The following is a 19,412-nucleotide window of genomic DNA, read 5'->3' on the forward strand; positions in this document are numbered from 1 at the left end:
GTGAATACTGCATGTGTATTACATTGTTGTAACTGCACCTTTTTTGGAAATGCTGGGAGGAGCTTGAAGGTTGCCAATTAAACATTTGTGAGGCCCGGTGGTTTACTCTTGCCTTAAATTGCAGCGACAGGCACCACAGCCTCCACTATATGTCTTCATAGTTTCTTAGAAACTCTTTGTGAGCTGCTTGCCAAAATCAGGTGAGTCACCAAGATAGTCTCTGCTGATTCAAGGGAACCATTGAGCTAGTAATTTAGAAAGTTAACCTTCCTATATGTATCGGTGCAAAAATAGGGACGAACATACACAAGTAAAATGCAACCTCGGTGCCTAAAAATACTCCGTATGTATGTCATACTTATGTGCTGTTGCACACAGGAGCATGCAGTTTTTAGCAGTTACAAGATGAGAAGCACTTTCACTCCAGCATGTGCTTGAGCAAAGCATCGTCTCGAAATGATGCCACACAACTTTGTCATTGCGACACAGATTAAAGTAGCATATCAGTGTGTCTTTTTAGAAATGCACTAGGTTACAACATCTTGGCCCCTAATTTGCCTCGTATTCACTGGTGGATTGAAAGCAAGCATGCATCTTGCCACTTACCGTTGTAGTGGGCGCCCCAGTGACTGGCATTCTATGGATATCTTATGAACAACCTCTGTCGGAACAAGTCCATGCAGCGTACATGTTACGCACATATGCCATGGTCTTTACACAGTGTCACAATCTGTTGCGGTCACAGCACACACTGTGCGACAGATGCAACAGGCAGAGCGTCCCCACATGAAGAACACAGGCATTATGTGCACATGTTATGCACATACGTTCGTGTATGCAAGTACAGCATATTTCATTCTTATAGGCCTTCTGCCATTTGCTAATAGCTTATTGAACTAATTGGAGTTATCAAAATGTTTTAGTGAATTGGTAAAGTACGATGTACATACGAGCTGCAGACATGATAGCTTCGGATTGCATAAGAAATCAATTTTGTTACGAGAAAACTCAAAGCGTCAATCAAAGGACAAATGCTCACGTGTATATATATAAAAAAAAAGATGCATGTTGGGACATCCATGGTAAGGTATCCGAAGCAGCTTGATGTGCGACATTCTTGGGACATCCGTGGTAGGATATTCGATACTGGACGTCAGGTGGATCTCTCGTTTGTCTCCGAAATGGTGCATAAACGTGGGGATACCATTCGGATGTCCTATGGACGAATGTTTTCACTGGGACAGTGCTGCATTCAGTACATGCTCTCATATCGGGGCTGCTGTAGCAGCACAATACTCGTGTACTGTGGCTGGTATTTAAGGTTATAGAATTTGCAAATGTAGCTTTAAGGGGGGACGCGGCTTTCGCATCGCGAAAAATTGCCAAAAAATTGATTTTCTGAAAATCCCATTTTCAGTTTCTATTACCCTTTTTCGATCTGATACCCAAATATCATCACTGTAAACTACTTAGAAGTGCTCTAAAAAATTCGATTTTTCAGCCAAGGTGGCGAAAAATCTCGCGGAAATCAAGAAAGAACAGCGTTTTTCAAGCCACAATATCCAGATCGGCGCGACCGAGCGCCGCCATCTTGGTCTCGTTGGAAAGCGCGTTTCTCCGTCTTCAAATATGCCGGTTCAGCTATCTCCTCCATAAGAAACAAGCGCACAAAACGCAAATGATTGAAGGTCGTGCCGGAGTTTGCGATCGGCCGCGCCCGCCACGTGACTATGTTCGCCATTGTTCGCCATTATGTTCTCCATTGGTTCGGCGCTCGCGTCGTCTGCTCGGCTCTTTGCACCTCGCGAGTCTGGACGCCTCCACTCGCCGTAACCTCGACGTGTCAAAACGGGCGCTATGCGGACATCGCAGTAGCGTGGCCGATCCCTATGTTTGTGGACGTTTCAGACTCGCGGCTAAGCATTTCGCGCCTAGGGAGTCTCCGACTCGGCGATCAACGCATCACATGCGGACTTTCGGGCCCTCGGCTAAACGTTTTGTGCATCGGCACCTCGGACTGCTCGAGTAGGCGCATCGAGTGTCTACTCCTCGAGCCCGCGACTAGGCATATCACGCGTCGTCACCTCGGACTGCGCGAATAAGCGCATGGAATGTCGACTACTCGAGCCCGCGACTAGGCATTTCGCGCGTCGGCACCGCCGACTTCGCGAATAAGCGCAGAGTGTGTCGACTCCTCGAGCCCACCGCTAGGAATTTCGCGCGTCGGCACGTCGGACTGCGCGAGTAAGCGCATCGAGGCTCGACTCCTCGAGGCCGCGACTAGACATTTCGCGCATCGGCACCCCGGACTGCGCGGCTAGGTACTTGGTGCGTCGGCACCTCGAACTGCGCGACTAAGCACATCGCGCGTCGGCTCCTTGCATCTGCGGCTAGGCATTTCGCACATCGGCACCTAGGACCCTCAACTAAGTATATTGCGCTTTCACTTTATTATCATAGTGTCACGATAGCTCGTAACAATATCTATCATACCACTTCTTCATAAAAAGAACCTCATGAGCTCTGTTCGCCCCTTGGGCTGGCACAGACGGCTGCCGAAGTGATTGAGGCATCATACAAAAGTACAATTCTGGAAAGCACCTAGCAGCTGCAAATCTATTACTGGCTCTCTGATCCTAAGTTCTACAGCCATTGTCAAGTAAAGATGACTTGGGAGGCTGCTGACACTCATAGCCTTCATTCAGTAACATGGCCAATTCTACCAAAAGAAAAAAAAATGCATCATTGATTGTACTTTTCTATCAATCGGGCAGCCTGCGGGTACAGGCTGCCTGAATGTACACTGAAACTGTATTCATGCCCACACAGAGTTCTGCACGTCACTTGGTTTGAAACTTAGGCACCATGCTCTTTGTAGAGTAGCAGCAGCAAAGAATGCCCTATAAAAAGAAAAAGAAAAGGGGGGTGGGGGGAAGCACAGCAGACCAGAGGCCACATGTACAAGAAGCCCCACATCACAAAACACCCCAAAGACTACAAATTTTGTGCCTTTTAGAGAACTGAGGAGAAGGTGAAAATTTGAGAGCCATTTTCTCAAAACTTTTTCTGCCTTAATGCTCAGTTTCTGGAGCCGATTTCTTTGTTACTGTTTAACATATTTGCACTCCGTTTTTTTTTTTTTTTTTGTCACGTTCCTTAGGCTGCAGTGCAGGTAGTGACATTCTTGCTTTCTTATCTTGACCCTTTGTAAGTTTACGATATGGCTATTCGTCTACCTTGAAAGTGCGCTTGGTACGAAGGTAACATAAAATATGGCACTCCAAAAAATTTTGTGTTGCGAAAAAAAAAATGCAAGAATGTCACGACCTTCAGCACGCACTTGGCTATGCAGTCAATACTTAACAAGTCTTCTATCACGTTTTTTAAGCTCCCCATGCTCTCCAGAAAGTTGGAGGAAGAAGAATTCTGCTCAATTTAATTGAATAAAATGTTCTCAAGATATCACTATGAAACTTTTAGGGAAGCATCAGGGAGACATTCTAAACATTTGTGCCAATTTTCGTCAAAAGAAAAAGAAATAAAACGTGAGCACAGACTGGTTTGTCAACAAGTTTCACTATGCCACTGCTGTCGCAAATCATGTTGGTCTTAAGCCTCAATGGGCTGAAGGTCGGCTAGCTGTGGTAAGCGTGCGGTGTTTGTACCATGACAATAAACCGCTTGGCCCTCGAGGTCAAAATGTGGGGAGGTGAGAAGAGATTCTACTTTGGCAGTTTAGTTGAGGATATGGCGCCAACTCCCCCCAATATGAACTGTTAAAATACACATTGGCATTCTCAGTATTTCGCTCAATGTTGCTTTGAACCCAAGTACAGGGGGAAAACTGCAAGAACTACTGTCGTGATAGCACCAGCAGGGCCGCTGCACGTGCTGCCTCCACGAAGCACAAAACGGGAGAGGCCACAATAGGACCGGCATGCATATAGGATGCTTTTGCAGGACAAGCTTCCAAATTGCGATCATGTAACTAGCTCTGGAGCTTAATCTCGAAATGGGACGCTAAGTCACATTTCTTGTTGCTGGATGGCCTCAAAATTGTCTACACCTAGCAGCACCGTCAAATCACTTGAAAGGATAGCCACATTTGTAGGAGCCCACTGCAGCATGAATTGAGCGGTACGTTCCTCGGTGGTTGCACGAACTTGTGCACCAACTATAATATTTAGTGGCCACCTGAAAGTTTTAATGTGCCAGTCCGTGGTGTCGTGTGTCATCAGCATAAATACCGCTAGACAGTGAAGTTCACGAAATTTCGGTGTTTATCAATCGGTATGAAAAACTATATGCTTTAAGGCCATGAAGTTAGCCAGCTGGTTACAGGAGTGGTAAACTATTAGATTGCGCTTGCGTAGTATCAAAGTGGTTGCTCCTATTTACCCTGCGAGGAGACTTGTCAAGCTAGAAAATACACAAAAAAGCTGCAGTTTCGCCCAAAAGGCATGACATTGACAGTGATAGCTAACCATTAGATAATTACACGATCAAGTAACCTTCATAGTTTTATGGGTCATGTAAACTGTAGTAATACATTCCCAAACTAAAACGTGTGCTGCGCCAAAAGGCAAGCATGAACAGATTTCATTCGATTACCACGAGCACTCGCTGTCTCAACACTGGCGTGATGAGAGGCGCCACCAACAGGATATGCGCTCGTGCTTGTCCCAAAGCGAACGTATTGAGCTGCGACAGTCTCGTCACCATTTCAACTCTGCCGCGCCCCCAAAACACAGATCACGTGACCTACAACACTAGACGCACATGAAGCCACCAACCATCTCTGCTCGCCCTGAGATCTCGCACCCGCCACAGCCTAAAGGGACCTTACCACAGCCGACCTCGAAAATCTGGCGCGCGGGCCGCGAATGCGCTCAGCTGCGCCGACTACACTGTAGTCAGTAGTGCTATGCGCAGCCAGGGTCCATAGAGTTTCTCACGATATTAGTGAGAAACTCTATGCCAGGGTCGGAGTGACAGGACTAGAGAAGAGGATACGCGCGTTTTCCTCCACGTGACCAACAACCACGTGATCACGTGACCTCCACGTGATCACGTGACCTCCAACATGTGGGCACGCGGCATGGCGGCGCTAGCGTGCCTCAATCAGCCTCGATGTACTCCTCGCCCGACGAGGCATTGTAGACGGCGCGCATCAAGTCGCCATCAAGGCGCCATCCTTCATGGCTTACCCCAACACCACCAGGAACTTCTAGGTCGTGTTACTCACGCTCGCTTGCTTGCGCTTGCACCCGCAGCATACGGCGCGCTGTCCGCTCATTTTCCTCGCGCCTGGACTTGGTAAAGCACGGCGGCGATGACGTCAAAAAAAAAAAAAAATTCGCCGGCGATCACGATACTCACTAATGCGAATTTTGAGCGCAGCTGCTTATGTGTTTTGAATTCGTGATATACTGTGGCAATGAATTTGATACTGAACCACAGGGTCCTCTCGGCGGCTCCTCTGAGCCTCTGCTCGGGCAGCTGGTTTAGCAGCTGCGGCAGTCGAAGCACTCCCACCGGTTGCGTAGCTCATTGTCCAGAAAGAACTGGCTGACACGATTATATTGTCACGTGGTAGTCGCAGTGAAAAACGACAGTGCCGAAACGAGTTACAAATTTAACTCTTTATTGGGCGAACTTAAGTCTAGCAAAACAAGTAACACTCAAGCACAACGATACGGTTAGCAGAGTCGGCGATCGTTGGAAATCCAATCTGCGGGTCAAGCGCGTCGGCTTTTATACATGACTCGTCGAAGGCTCCAGTGTAATCGCCGGGGCCCGCGAGGCTTCAAGAAAGTACTAAACAATTCGCGTCGCTCATATAATTAGATTACAAAAATCGCAAACCGTGACAACCGAAAGAATTAAGCACGAACGATACCAAACCAAGCAAATCAAACAAGCGCGAGCGAGAGCTGACGCGAGCAGACGATAGTACGAAACGAGCGGTCAGGCGGGTCCGCATCACACCAGCTTCCCGCACACTCGTCACTGAAGAGGCCGCTCTCATTGGTCTCCGCTGTTCGCGGCTCGTTTCTTTCGTATCCCGCTCCGCGTTCGCTCTTTTGTCTTTCGCTGTGCTCGTTCGCTTGGTTTGCGCCGCCGACGCTCGCCACAGGAACTACGCTCTAAAACACGCCTCGAGTATAGCAATGAATGAAAGAAGCAAGAAGCCTTTTTTTTCGCACTCCATGCCAAATTAACGGCGTTATCCTTCACTCATAAGATTTCAACACGACATGCATGAGACGCGCGGACTGCGCAACTACAGGGACGAGCGCCTTAGTTGAACATACGAGGGTCGTTCAACTCAATCCGGGACTTTTTTCTTACCATTTTTAAATGGATGCCTATAGGCTGGAGGTTTTGTATGCAGTAGAAACTGGCACCTGTGTCCTGTTACCGGTAGACGGCGCTCACTTCCCGCGCTTCTGGATAGACTGTTATTCAAGATCGCGGACAACAGCGTGAACGTCTACTGTTACGGTTGGCGTCTGGCACCACGTGCAGAAAGGAATTTCACCCGACCTTCTCTCACCATGCCTCGTCGAAATGAGGCTTGACTTCTCCTGCTACGGTCGGCGTCCAGCATCTCGTGTTCTCTCAGCCGACCTTCACCCACCATGCCTCGTCGAAATGAAGCGTGACTTCCTAATTCGCCATGACCTTTTCGAGTGTCTGGCGGAAGCCCCGCAGTGTTTACGGGCCTCTTTTGTGTGTGTGTGTGTGTTTGTGCGCGACTTTAGAGGGACCCTTTCCTCGAACGGTCAAACTCTACAGGAGAACTTGCACGAACCAGCAACGCGCAAAAGAGACAAGCGTCTACAATTCCAGGAGGCTCGGTACCACCAGAGGCGTGGTATAACCGGAGGCGGGGCCCTCTTTCCGCCAATCAGACTCTGTGCCCGTCACGTGACCTCGACGGAGGCAAGATCCCTCCCACGATTGTAGAGAGCCTGTTTAAGGGGCTCCAAATGTACTTTTCATCACTTCATTCTCTTCTCTTCATCTTTCCCCAACCTTTGAATAAACCGTGCAAGTTTCGTACTAGAAATCGTCTCGTCCTTGCCCGGTCGCCATGGCCTACCGGATGCCTGCAGCCCGCCGACAACGCCACGCTACCCAATAGTAACGTCGGTCGAGCTTCGATAGGCAGGCGTCGCTACAACTCGGCAGCAGTACGATACACTACCCTGGAGTACGCAACACTACGTGGAACAGCATGTTGTGATGAAGTTTTTAGTGAACGAGGGCATAAAACCTGCAGAAATTTACCGAAGACTTCAGGCTCAGCACGGCGAGGAGACATTCAGTCGCAGTAAGACGTTTGAATGGTATAAGCGCTTCAAAGATGGCCGTATCTCTATTACTGACGATCCCGGTCGTGTTGGATCACAGCCCACGGTAGTCGTTCCTGAGAACATTCAGCGCGTGGAGCAGCTGATCGTGGACAATCATCGCATAACCTGTCGTGAAATCGCAAAGGTGTTTAATCTGTCATTAGGAACAGTGAATACACTAATTCATGATAATTTGTTGTTCCGAAAAGTGAGTGCACGCTGGGTTCCAAAGCAGCTGTGCGCTTTTGACAGACACAGAAGAGTTGAAGCCTGTAGGGAACTGAAGGAATGCTATAAAAGGCCAGTATTTTCTGAATCGCATCATGGCATGTAACGAAATATGGGTTCATCATTTCAACCCAGAACCCAAAAGAGCACCGATGCAGTGGAGGCATACGGAATCACCACCTCCCAAGAAATTTCGAACAGTTGCGTCTGCTAGTAAAGTGATGGCAAGTGTATTCTGGGAAAAACATGAAATTATTCACGTAGATTTTTTACACCATGGTGTCACCAGTGGCGTAGCCAGAAATTTCGTTCGGGGGGGGCTCACTTTGCAGCTCGGCCTGCTCCTTATAATATTAGTCGAGGGATCAATATATATATATATATATATATATATATATATGTATATGTATATATATATATGTCTGTCATTCAACAACCTTGTTTACATTTTTGTACATATGCAACGACCAGGGGAAAATCACAATGACGCTTTGCTTTGTTAGAATGTATTGCGCAGGAGCAGCTGTCACCGGTTGTTCATTGCAAGTAATTGCTCCGAAATTATAGTCGCAACAGAGAGCACATATAAAAAGCAGGAGTTTTGCAAAATATACGAGGGCGAGTCAAATGAAAGTGAGCCAATTAGAATATATGACAAACGGGGTACTTTATTTAAAAGTAGTCACCATGAGAATTTAGACACTTGTTCTACAAACGAGTCGCGTAATTCTCGTCTCATAAAACTCCTTGGGTTGCTGCCTCAAAAATCTGTAAATGACTACAAGTCATCTTTCGACACGAATCTGGTTCCCTTGAGCAGTTTCTTCAAATTTTACCAAATGTGGAAGACGCAAGGCAACAGGTTTGGGCTGCATGAGGGATGTTGCAGCGTTTCCCGCTTGAACATTGCCAGTTTTGTATTAACCACATCAGCGACGTGGGAACGGGCAATGTCGTGAAGCAAGATGTCCCCAATGCTCAATTTTCCGCGTCGTTTGTTCTTAATTGCGAGAATTTGCGACACGCAGCCGATCCGATCTTTCACAATGTCTGAAACGATTTAGAGTCTCTCCAGGTTTAGAAAATTCGATCAATAGTGGCCCCTAACGATCTAAAAAGAAGTCAACGCTTTTTCGGCATAACTGACGGCCTTTGTTTTCCTTGGGAGCGGTGAATTCAAATGTTTCCACTGTAAGATTTGCCGTAGTGTTTCAGGCTAGTAGTAGCGGCACCATGAGTCATCCCCGGTCACAATTACAGACAAAAAGTCGTCACCCTCATCTGGGTTTCTTTGACGTGCACTTAAGTCTAAGTACACGGGTGTTTTCGAATTTCGCCTCCATCGAAATGCAGCCGCCGTGACCAGGATTCGATCCCGCGACCGCGTGCTCAGCAGCCGAACACCATAGCCACTGAGCAACCACGGCCTTTTCAATTGTGTTGGGGGTGGTTGCACGGTGGCTTTGGCCCGGCCATGGATCGTCTTTGTAACTTTCATGTGCTTCTTTGAACAGTTTGCTACAACGCTTCTTAGTGGCCAATGAAACGCAATGTTCAACGCATACGGCAGCCATACGGCGAATAATTTCTATTTGGGAAACATCTTCGTTTGTCAAAAACCTCACGACACCAAACTGTTCAACTTTTGAAGTGTCCATAATGTCACGCAACCATGTTAAACCCCGTGTATGAGAGCATTAAAGAACATTTAACCTTACCTCTGCATGTCACTTGTAAATGAGATGCGTATGTGCTACGCGCATGCCTCGAAAATAATGAACCGAACCATTATTGCACCGGGCGGGTTGTCTCACTTTCATTTGACTCGCCTTCGTACATTAGAAATGCGAAGATACAAGGGAATACACAAATGTGAAGATACAGCTTGATACAGGGCAAAAAATTGTCACTGGAAACAATGTTCACTGCGCATACGCACGAAACCTCGAAACAAGATATTTAAATATACGCATAAGTCACCAATAAATCTACGTACCTAAGAAAAAGTCACTATATATAATGCGTCAAACAAGGCAAATAAGCAGGTTGCGCAACCACAGATTCACAGATCACAGCACCTCCCCCCCCCCTTCCCTCCACTCCCAAAATGTATCGCGTGCGACGGAAGGCGGCGCGCTTCCTCCCCGCTTTTCTCCCTTGCGCACACAAGACTCAGCCACCATCGTCGGCTCACCACCTCCCCTTTCCCCCCGCACGCTTTCACTCGCACATAGAGCATGCGGCGCGCGGTCACGATGTTATCGCCCTTGGCCTTTATTTATACGCAACATGAGGGCAATGACAGGAATGCGGCTGGAGTCTTCATAGAGCTGCTATCGCAATAATAAAATAGTATCCGGCAACTGAAGCGTCCCGTCGCCCATTACTTTCCGCAAAAGAAGTAACAAAATCGAACTTTCACCATGCGAAAATTCGCTGCGCCGCAGTAATGTCTTCTCTTTGTTTTGTGGGCGGGGGGCAGCGAAATAGTATAACGCAAAGGAAAGCATTTTGGCTACATTCGAATGCCTACTTTGGGCACCTAGTGTGGCTACCGAACGATTATCGAAGAAAACGTGTGAAGCTTGGTCCACAGAAAACCATACGCGTACTGCTCGGTATCCTACACCGGCGAGACAAAATTTTCCGGAGAGGTTGCGCTCAAGCGAACGCGTTGCAATCCATCGAGTCCCCGCAGTGCTGGCGGCGAGCGACTATGCATTGTTTCTTTTTCTCGTCTGCTAGCCGGAAAGCGTCCAAAACTCTGCCAGGTGATAAATAATGCAGTCGGCCAGAGAAAAACAAACGCGCATCCAAGTGCGCCGCGCGGTTATCGATGCAGCACGAGAAAAACGCATGCGCTCTGGCTGGATCGGCAGCCCGCGGGTTGCGAGAACAAAAAAAAAAAAAGAATGAAAAAGAAAGGAGAAAGAGGCTCAATATATCCTCGCGAATAAAAGTCTAGGTAGAAAAATAAATAAGAACTTAGTTACAATGGCGGCTTTAGTGTCTTGACATGGATGCTTTGGCGCAGGTGAAAAAACTAAATGTTTATATTCTTTTCTGTGACCTGATGGCACAAATGAACCACCAGAACGCTTTGTCTCATCGGACCTCGCTGCGTGCTTTGTCAACTTGTCTGATAGTATGTTGATTTGGCTTGTCTCGTTGTATGGCCCGATGTACGACTTTAGAAAAGGCGATGCACCTTCGGTGTCAAATGCTTACAACAGCATTAAACCCAAAAAGTTCCGGAATCGAAAATCTAAAGCACGACTCTGAAAATCTCAATGGACCTTCCGCATCAAAATGTTATGACAACTTCACACCCACAACGTTTCAGAATTGAAATCCAAGCGCTCCGTAGATTCCGCGGCCTCCGCGAGATGCCGAGACGACCCCGCTCGCCTTCAAAACGCCCTTGAAATTCTGTGCCCGGTGGGGCTCCTTGCGTTACGATATGTGACTCGATATGTGATATGTGACTCCCTATGCATGGGCGTTGCCCCGAAATCCAGCCCGATTTGGCAATGTTCGCGCTAAAATGTCTTTTCGGGCGTGAATTAAGGAAATTCTAGACAAAATCGGGCATGATTTCTGGCGCCGGGAGTTGTTTTGGTCGGCGGCACATGACAGCACGAAAAAATTTCGGGGGGGGCTGAAGCCCCATAAGCCCCCCCCCCCCCCCTGGCTACGCCCCTGGGTGTCACTGTCAACAGTGAGTATTACTGCCGTGTCCTGCGTGATGTGCACAAAAGTTTACAGATGAAACGTCCGGGTTTGATCACAAAGGGTGTGGTCGTTTTGCAAGACAATGCACGACCTCATACCGCTCCACGCACATTCCAAACAATCCAGGAACTCGGCTAGAAAATTTTATCCCCCCCCCGACTTAGTCCTGACTTAACATCAAGTGAGTTCAACCTGTTTGGGCCCTTGAAGGAATTCCTTGGAGGAAAACATTTCAACACTGATGGTGAAGTGAAGAAGGGTGCCCTACAATGGTTCCGTCGTAACCATCGTTCTATGCCGAAGCATTCCAGGTGTTAGTTAACGCTGGGATAAGTGTGTAACTGTAGCTGAAGGTTATGTGGAAAAATAGATCCACTTTCCACACTTCGAAATTTGTTCTATTTCTTTTTTGAAAAAGTCCCGGATTGACTAGAACGACCCTCGTATAAGGCGGGGGTATACGTGCGATTGCTAGGAATGACGCGCCCTTTCGTTTAACCTACAGTAGTTACTGTGGTCACGTGCCCCGCGGTGGCTTTTACTACCACGGCTTGCGCGTGTGTCGTAAAGCAAAGAGAGCGCTGATCACGATAGCAAACGCTCTCGACTGAGTAGCAGGCTCGCAAGCTGTCGCCGTACATCCGGCGAGATTTTTAAATTCTGAACAAAATTGTAGGGTGCGGCATGTGAGGCAATTGTTTTCTTTTTTTCTTTCTGAGTTGGCTTTTATGAACAGTTGGAGGCAAGTTGCATTAAACGAAACGCAACCACGAGTTGAATATTAATAGACTTTTGCTAATTTAAATCGTGTTTACGGAGATTAAGGTAAGTGCTAATGCTGCATACACTCTAAGAAAAAAAGGACTAAAAGGGGTAGGGAGGTTAGTCCTTTTGGGGACTAACTGATTTGCCACAACCATTAGTCCTTTTGGGGACGAACTGACATGGGATGAACTGTTACTCCCCATGCGCTTACTCCTGCGGGGACTAACAGTTGCCCCTGCCCGATGGTCCTTAAGGGAGTAACGGTAATTCGTTCCGGTGCTCCGCAAAGGTGGAATTAATTAAATTAGGCATTTATACCATAATAAAAAAAATAATGAGCTGAAAAAAAAACGGGCCCGAGAGCAGGAGTCGAACTCACGTCCTCTCACTAACAAGTCAGGTACTCTAACCACTTTACCGCGCCGCTTGTTTTTTTTTTTTTTTCTTTATTGCATGGAATTATCGGTACTGTCAGATCAACGCAGTTACATTACATATGAACATACAAGAGAAACAAATTCACAGATAGTATACAGTCCAATGTCAGTTAAAAATTCTGGCAAACAAACACAAGCGTCCAGACGTGAAATCCATTCAGGGACGGGATCATATGTAGCCACCACACTACGGACTTGAGCAGTCTCTTCACGGAAGATAGACCTTGTCGAGCGAGGTGGCTCGGCATGTCTGTCGATCATTCGACTTCTCCATAATGAATAAAGTCCTAATAACATAAAGAAATCATATGGTGTATTACTGGCTGTATTTTTGAAAGGAAGGAACCGGATACCATAACATGTGAGAGGAAAGTCTTTTTTGATAGTTCTTTGTAAAATGTCCCAAAAAAGAAATGCGTCACGCCAAAGCATAAAGCAATGTTCCATTGTCTCGGGTTGATTGCAAAGCCTACAATTTGTATTCCAGGGTACACACAGTCCTTTTTCCTGAAGCCACGTTTTAACTGGCAGTGTGGAAGCGTGCAGCTTGAAGAAAAACGTTTTCGCTGCTGGCGCAATGCAACATTCTACGGACACGGCAAAGAACATCTTGACCAAATAGAGACAGATACGGCTTTCGGTACAGAGGTTCAGGGAAAAGGTTATCTATAAGTGCTACATTTAGCGACGCGCGATTAACGGTAAACAAATATTCAAGGTTGAATCTGGTTTTTAAGAATGAAATAGTGTCGACAAGTTCCTTTAAGAAGCCCCATAACGGTAGTTCTTGAGCAACGTTTGTCGTGACCAAAAGAAAAGGGAGGTGTGACGCAAGACGTGCTCGATTAACTGCGAGAAGGAATGGATGACGGACATTTTTAAGGTAAAATAAGCGCATGACCAATTGTCGCACAAATAAATGCACAAGACCCAGGCCTCCCTTTTCAAGCGGGAGAAAAAGGTTGTCCCTTCTCATGGCTTCCCATGATGAATGCCAAATAAAACATGCAAATATTCTATGGAATGCCTGGACATGGACACGTGAGCAGTGCAAGACCTGCAGAACATAAAGAAGCCTAGTAGCGAGAAATGTATTGCATGCCTTAGCTCTCGCAAAAATGGAGAGATCACGTCCTTGCCAGGTTGTCACCTTTCGACGGATAGTGGTTATCGTGCACGTCCAATGAGGTCCACTATTACGGAAGTTATCGAGAGGTACTCCAAGATATCGCAACGGAGACTGATTCCAATGAATATTCGCGAATACAGAGGGAGTGAGCGCCCACATGCCTAGCCAAAAGCCTCTACTTTTGTCAAAATTTACAGTAGCTCCTGCAGTCTCACAGAAACGCAGGGTAGCGTTTATTGCCTTGGTAATGTTTGGCTTATCGACGCAAAAGAAGGCAATGTCATCTGCATAAGCTAGCACTTTAATTTCCTCATCGGCATACATGCATCCTTTACATGTATACATGTATACATGTATACAACCTTGACGAACGGATGACTGTACTTGGATTATATCTGAGAGGGTACGGTTCACAATTAACTTTGTGGTGCAATGTTTATAACAAAGTGTTACACCATTGTATGATACATCCCCTAATTGAAGATGTCGCAGTAGTTGGAACAAAAATTCGTGTTGAACCTTATCAAAGTCTTTGGCGAGGTCAATCTGGAGAAGAGCTACTTGATCCGTACTCCCCTCTATGCATTCAAGGACTGAACGTGCGATATGAACATTTGTCTGTATAGAGCGGCCTCGAATTCCGTATGTTTGATGATCACCTACTAATTTAGTAATGACTGTCTGCAATCTATTTGTCAGTATTTTTGCAAATATTTTGTAATCCACGTTACATAACGATATCGGCCTATATCCGTTTACTCTCTTTATTGTTTCATCATCAGTGCTCTTTGGTATTAAGGTTGTGTGGCCCTGATAGAAGGATGGAGGAAGCTCCCCATATTGATAGGCTTCTTCGAAAAGCTGCTTCAGAAAAGGACACAGGAATTTCTGAAATTTTATATAAAATTCAGCACTAAGGCCATCAGGACCAGGCGTCTTGTTCTTTTGCAGCGTTTCGACGGCAAAATTAATTTCGTCTCGAGTTATTGGCCCATCAACGCTGAGTCGATCACCTTCTTCTAAGTGTGGCATAAGGGAAATAAACTGATCAGCGTTTTCTTCGTATCCATTTTGAGGCTTAACTGCAGCGAAAATATCTTTATAGTAAGCTTCAAATAGGCTTATTATTTGGGACGTGTCTGTGTACATAGACCCACCAGACTCAATTTCTAATATTTGCTTGGAAAGCGCGTATCGCTTCTCATCACCGAGAGCCCTTTTTGTGGGCTGTTCCTCTGTGAAGCGAGTTGTGCGTGAACGCACCATTGCTCCTTTGTACACTTCCGTCTCATATTTCTGTATTTGTGCGCGAACTGTGTTTATTTCATCGCTATACAACCCTGGTTCCTGGCTTTCGAAAGCGTGCAGCTTGTGAAGTAGATCATGAAGGTAATGCTTTTCAGCTTTTTTTTCTTTGAGACAGCTCACATGAAATGGCAATCGCCTCATTTTTTACTCTATTTTTGAACGTTTCCCATTGAGCGAACAAAGAAAGTTGTTGACATTGTGTTATTTCTAGCCATAATTCTTTCACTTTGTTTACAAAACTTTCCTCTCGCAAAAGCTGTGTATTAAGTTTCCACAGTTCCCAGTTTGGAGCAAATCTGCGAAATTTTCGGGGACCCCATGAAACAGCTACTAAACAGTGGTCTGTAAAAAATACAGGCTTCACGGCGTAGTTGTGAATGTTTGACCAGAGATTTGTCGAAACATACACACGATCAAGTCGAGCATGGGAGACGCCTTGAAAGTGCGTGAACCGCACCCAAGATGGTGTGTAGGCGCCCACGTCTATTAGATTGTGATCTTCTGTTAACTGATGCAGGAAAGTAGCACTTGCATCATAACGATTAGTTAGGTATGAGTGGTCTCTGGAATGACAAACACAGTTGAAGTCTCCCAACAGTACCAAATCTCTGTCAGTATCTAGGAGCGGAGCAAGTGAGAGGAAGAAAGCCTTCCTGTCACTCACTTTTGAGGGAGCATAAACGCAAATAAATCGCCAATTACGGGAATGAAAAGAGAGGTCACAGCATATAAGGCGGCCTTCCCCATCAACACGCAGCGACAATGAAGAATGATTTAACTGCTTGCTGACTAACAAAAAGCATCCAGCGGAAGCACCACATGCTTGACAAGTACACACCTCGTAATAAGGTTGAAAAGTTTGCAGCGCAAGGTTGACATCACCAGCAGACGATATCTTTGTCTCTTGCACTGCACCAACATCAACTTCACGCTGCCTAAGCACGTGTAGTAACTGCTGCTGACGCCTTATATGCCTCAGCCCACGTACGTTGAGTGTCGCTACACATAAGGGGAGGGTGAAGGCGGCAGCCATTTTGCTCACCTAAAGCTTTTGTGTTTCATCGCCCTTGGCCACAGGTAAATCTGTGGTCTTGTTCCCTTTGGACTTCTTTGTGGCACTCTCCACGCCGCTTGGTTGACAAGACGGGATATTTAGACAAGGTTAAGCATGGGAACACAAGTGCGGCAATATAAAAATGACTCCGTATTTTGTGCAAGCTATGCAGTGAGAGTCTACGTTGAGTGTTCTTGCAACCATAAGCGACTGCGAAAAGAAATCAGCCCGAGTATTATTAGGGTGATTTAAACTGAGGCACTACGCCATGTATACGTGTAGCGAGCTCAAACGGGGCACCGAAGGCGACAGAGAAGGGCAATTTCTCTGTCACTTAGCGTGTGCCGTTTCAGCTACACATCGCTTCAGTTCGCAACCTCCTTGCAACGGAAGGAACTTAGGCACTATTGACCAAGAAAATCTAGCCGTCTATCAATGACTTGCGCGTTTAATGTGTACGCTCACTTATGGGGTGCGCACGAAGGGCATGCCTCTTCACATTCCAGTTTTAAGTTTCACGTAATTTTCGAAGAGGCAAGGTGCTGCTTTGCATGTAGTTCAATAGACAATGCACTAACTTCGAACCATTCATGATTTATAGACAATACCGTTTTCGCCGCATCGCTCCATGACACGGACCAACACAGCGAAGTGCCTGGGGAGTAACTGTTGCCGTTCGTCCTCCCATTGCTCTCTTTCCGAGCAGGGACTAAACACTTACTCTCCGAAATTTGCACACGGCACGCATATTCATGCAGTTAGTCCTTTGAGGGACGAAAGCGCCCTTTTTAGGACTAACGGCGCAGTTACTCCCGTTTTCCCCGGGATTTTTCTTAGAGTGTAGTTTAAGCCTATAATTCTACGAACTGTGTCGTAAAATTCTCGCTATATATGCGATTGCCCCAGAGTTATACAGGTTTTTTTCCCTTTCTTCTTTTTTAGACATCTTTTTTTATAGACTATGACCGTGAGACACTTGTCTTCGCATACGAGCTTTACGGCGAGGTGGGGATGCTCTGCCACTGCTTAAGTTGCTATGAAAAGACTAATTAACATACATGTGTTGTATTTTATTATTATCTTCAGGGCAGTTGGCATCACAATTTACGTTACACCCATTTTGTAGAAATAAAAGAATATCGCACGTAATCTTAGATCTTCACCATCGAAACTGAAGGCCAAATCCAGGCACTGATCGCGTCAGGCGGCAGCGCCCAATAAAGAAGTGTGGGACGAAGTTTGAACGATATCATGCCGCGTCAAATCTTCACAATATTTTCATTACACTTCTAAATTACAGTTCTATCGTCCCACGCTCCACTATTCAAATCTAGTTTTCCTTTGCTTCTAAGCATACGGAAAACCGCCGGCTTCTTGGCCAATCCCCCACAGTGGTTACGCGCCACTGTTGAGGATGCAAGACAAGACAAATCCTGACCCGACACACAGCGGCACATGCTGCCGCGACTGGCCGATACATGCCGATACGTTCAGTTTCAAATTTCTTCGCCCATGTCGTCACGTGGCGTTTCGGTCTGATAAGATAGAGCCTTTTCCGCGATGCCACGGTGCTAGGTTTCTATATATCGTGGATTTAGCGTTGAAATTCGATTATAAGTATCTCGAATTAGGTGGTACATTCAAGATTTCAAAAAAAAAAGAAAAGGAAAATGCGACTGTCTTCAAATTCGCCATTTAAACAACTTCCCCTAAGGCACTTATAGAATTTTTAATTAATAAATGTCTGTCACTTAGTTTTTTCGTGGATTTAGCGTTGAAATTCGATTATAAGTATCTCGAATTAGGTGGTACATTCAAGATTTCGAAAAAAAAAAGAAAAAGAAAATGCGACTGTCTTCAAATTCGCCATTTAAACAACTTCCCCTAAGTCACTTATAGAATTTTAAATTAATAAATGTTTGTCACTTAGTTTTTTGAAGCTTACGTTATTTGCGGCAAAGTATGTCCACCTCACCTAGGAACTCCGCTGCAAAGACACCACGTTCGCTGCGCTTATAGCATTTTTATTTTAAAAAAAATCTGTATTGTCTAAAAATGAACACAGACACTGTATATCTTTACACATCTTTCTTTTTTTAGCTTTCTTTCTTTCTCCGAATATTGCCTGCATGATCGAGAAAACATTTTATGCACATTTAGGACCATAGTCTAAGTATAACCAGGGTGCTTCAATACAGTATTGAAGGACCCTGGTATAACGCTACATTTAAGTGATATTTAACTTTTACCCCCAAATGTTACGCCCGAAAACGCGGCCAACTCAGCCACTACGTGATTAAGCTTCCCGGGAAAGCTAGTGTACTAATTACAAAGAAAGGCAGTTTGGCGTCGGCGGGGAGAAGCTGAAATGCCTGGTTACTTTAGTACGTAGTTGTTCATTGTCCTGCTGCTGTACACATCGTTTATTTGAGTCGTGTCTATTATATGTGATAATTTTCTTCCTAGTTTTTAAATGATGCGTACCCACTCCCTCCCCCTCCCCACCCACACACACCAACGCAAACACACATCTCGCGTTATATTTGCTGTACCCGTGCAGCACGTGTTTCTTTTGAAGAAACATCTACGGGTGGTTTTCGGTGCGTATCTGATTTTCAGATAATCTGCGTATCTTATACCCTATACACGAATTTGCTCCAGTTTATTACATAGGCTGACCACACGTGTCTGCATCTTCTTTAAGGAGGCAGTCTATATTTAAAGCGGTCTCCGTTGCACATGTAAATAAAAACAAGAAAATATGACGAGAAAGAAAGACCACCAGAATGTTTGTTTAAATTATGTAGAGGCTCGATCAACGATCGAACGTGCATTCTTGCATTTGCTAAATGACAGTTCCATTTAGTTGTTTTTATACGTGTCTAAACCTAAATATTCATCATCATTAACTTTTTTATTCAGCTAATTGAACGAGGGCGAGTGAAAATTTGTCCACCACATCCTGTTCTCTAAAAATTTGCCACATTGTCTTAGCGTTTTCGATGGGCAGCCATTTGCCCTCCCTATAAGTTTGAATGTGCTACATGGGTCTAATTTTCGCTGCGGCACTAAAAGTGATGGCTGCCCCATTTGTAATTGTCTGCGCAATTCTCGGAATAGATATAAAAAAAATAAACGTGACGAGAGACGCCGCTGTAGAGGGCTCCGCACTGACAGTCGGTTCCGTATTGCATTCCGCCGTACGGGAGAGAGAGAGAGAAAATAATGCAGAGAAAGGCAGTGAGGTTAACCAGAGGTAGTTCCGGTTGGCTACCCTGCGCAGGGGGAAGGGTTAGGAGGGATAGAAAGAGAAACAAAGTAGAAGGGGGAGATAGAAAGAAAGGGAGACAAGCGCAAACAAAGCGCGTACTCTACAGAGCGGTAGGGGGCGGCATTCTTAG

This window comes from Dermacentor albipictus, chromosome 1 (genome assembly GCF_038994185.2).
Source record: "Dermacentor albipictus isolate Rhodes 1998 colony chromosome 1, USDA_Dalb.pri_finalv2, whole genome shotgun sequence".
NCBI classification, from domain to species: domain Eukaryota; kingdom Metazoa; phylum Arthropoda; class Arachnida; order Ixodida; family Ixodidae; genus Dermacentor; species Dermacentor albipictus.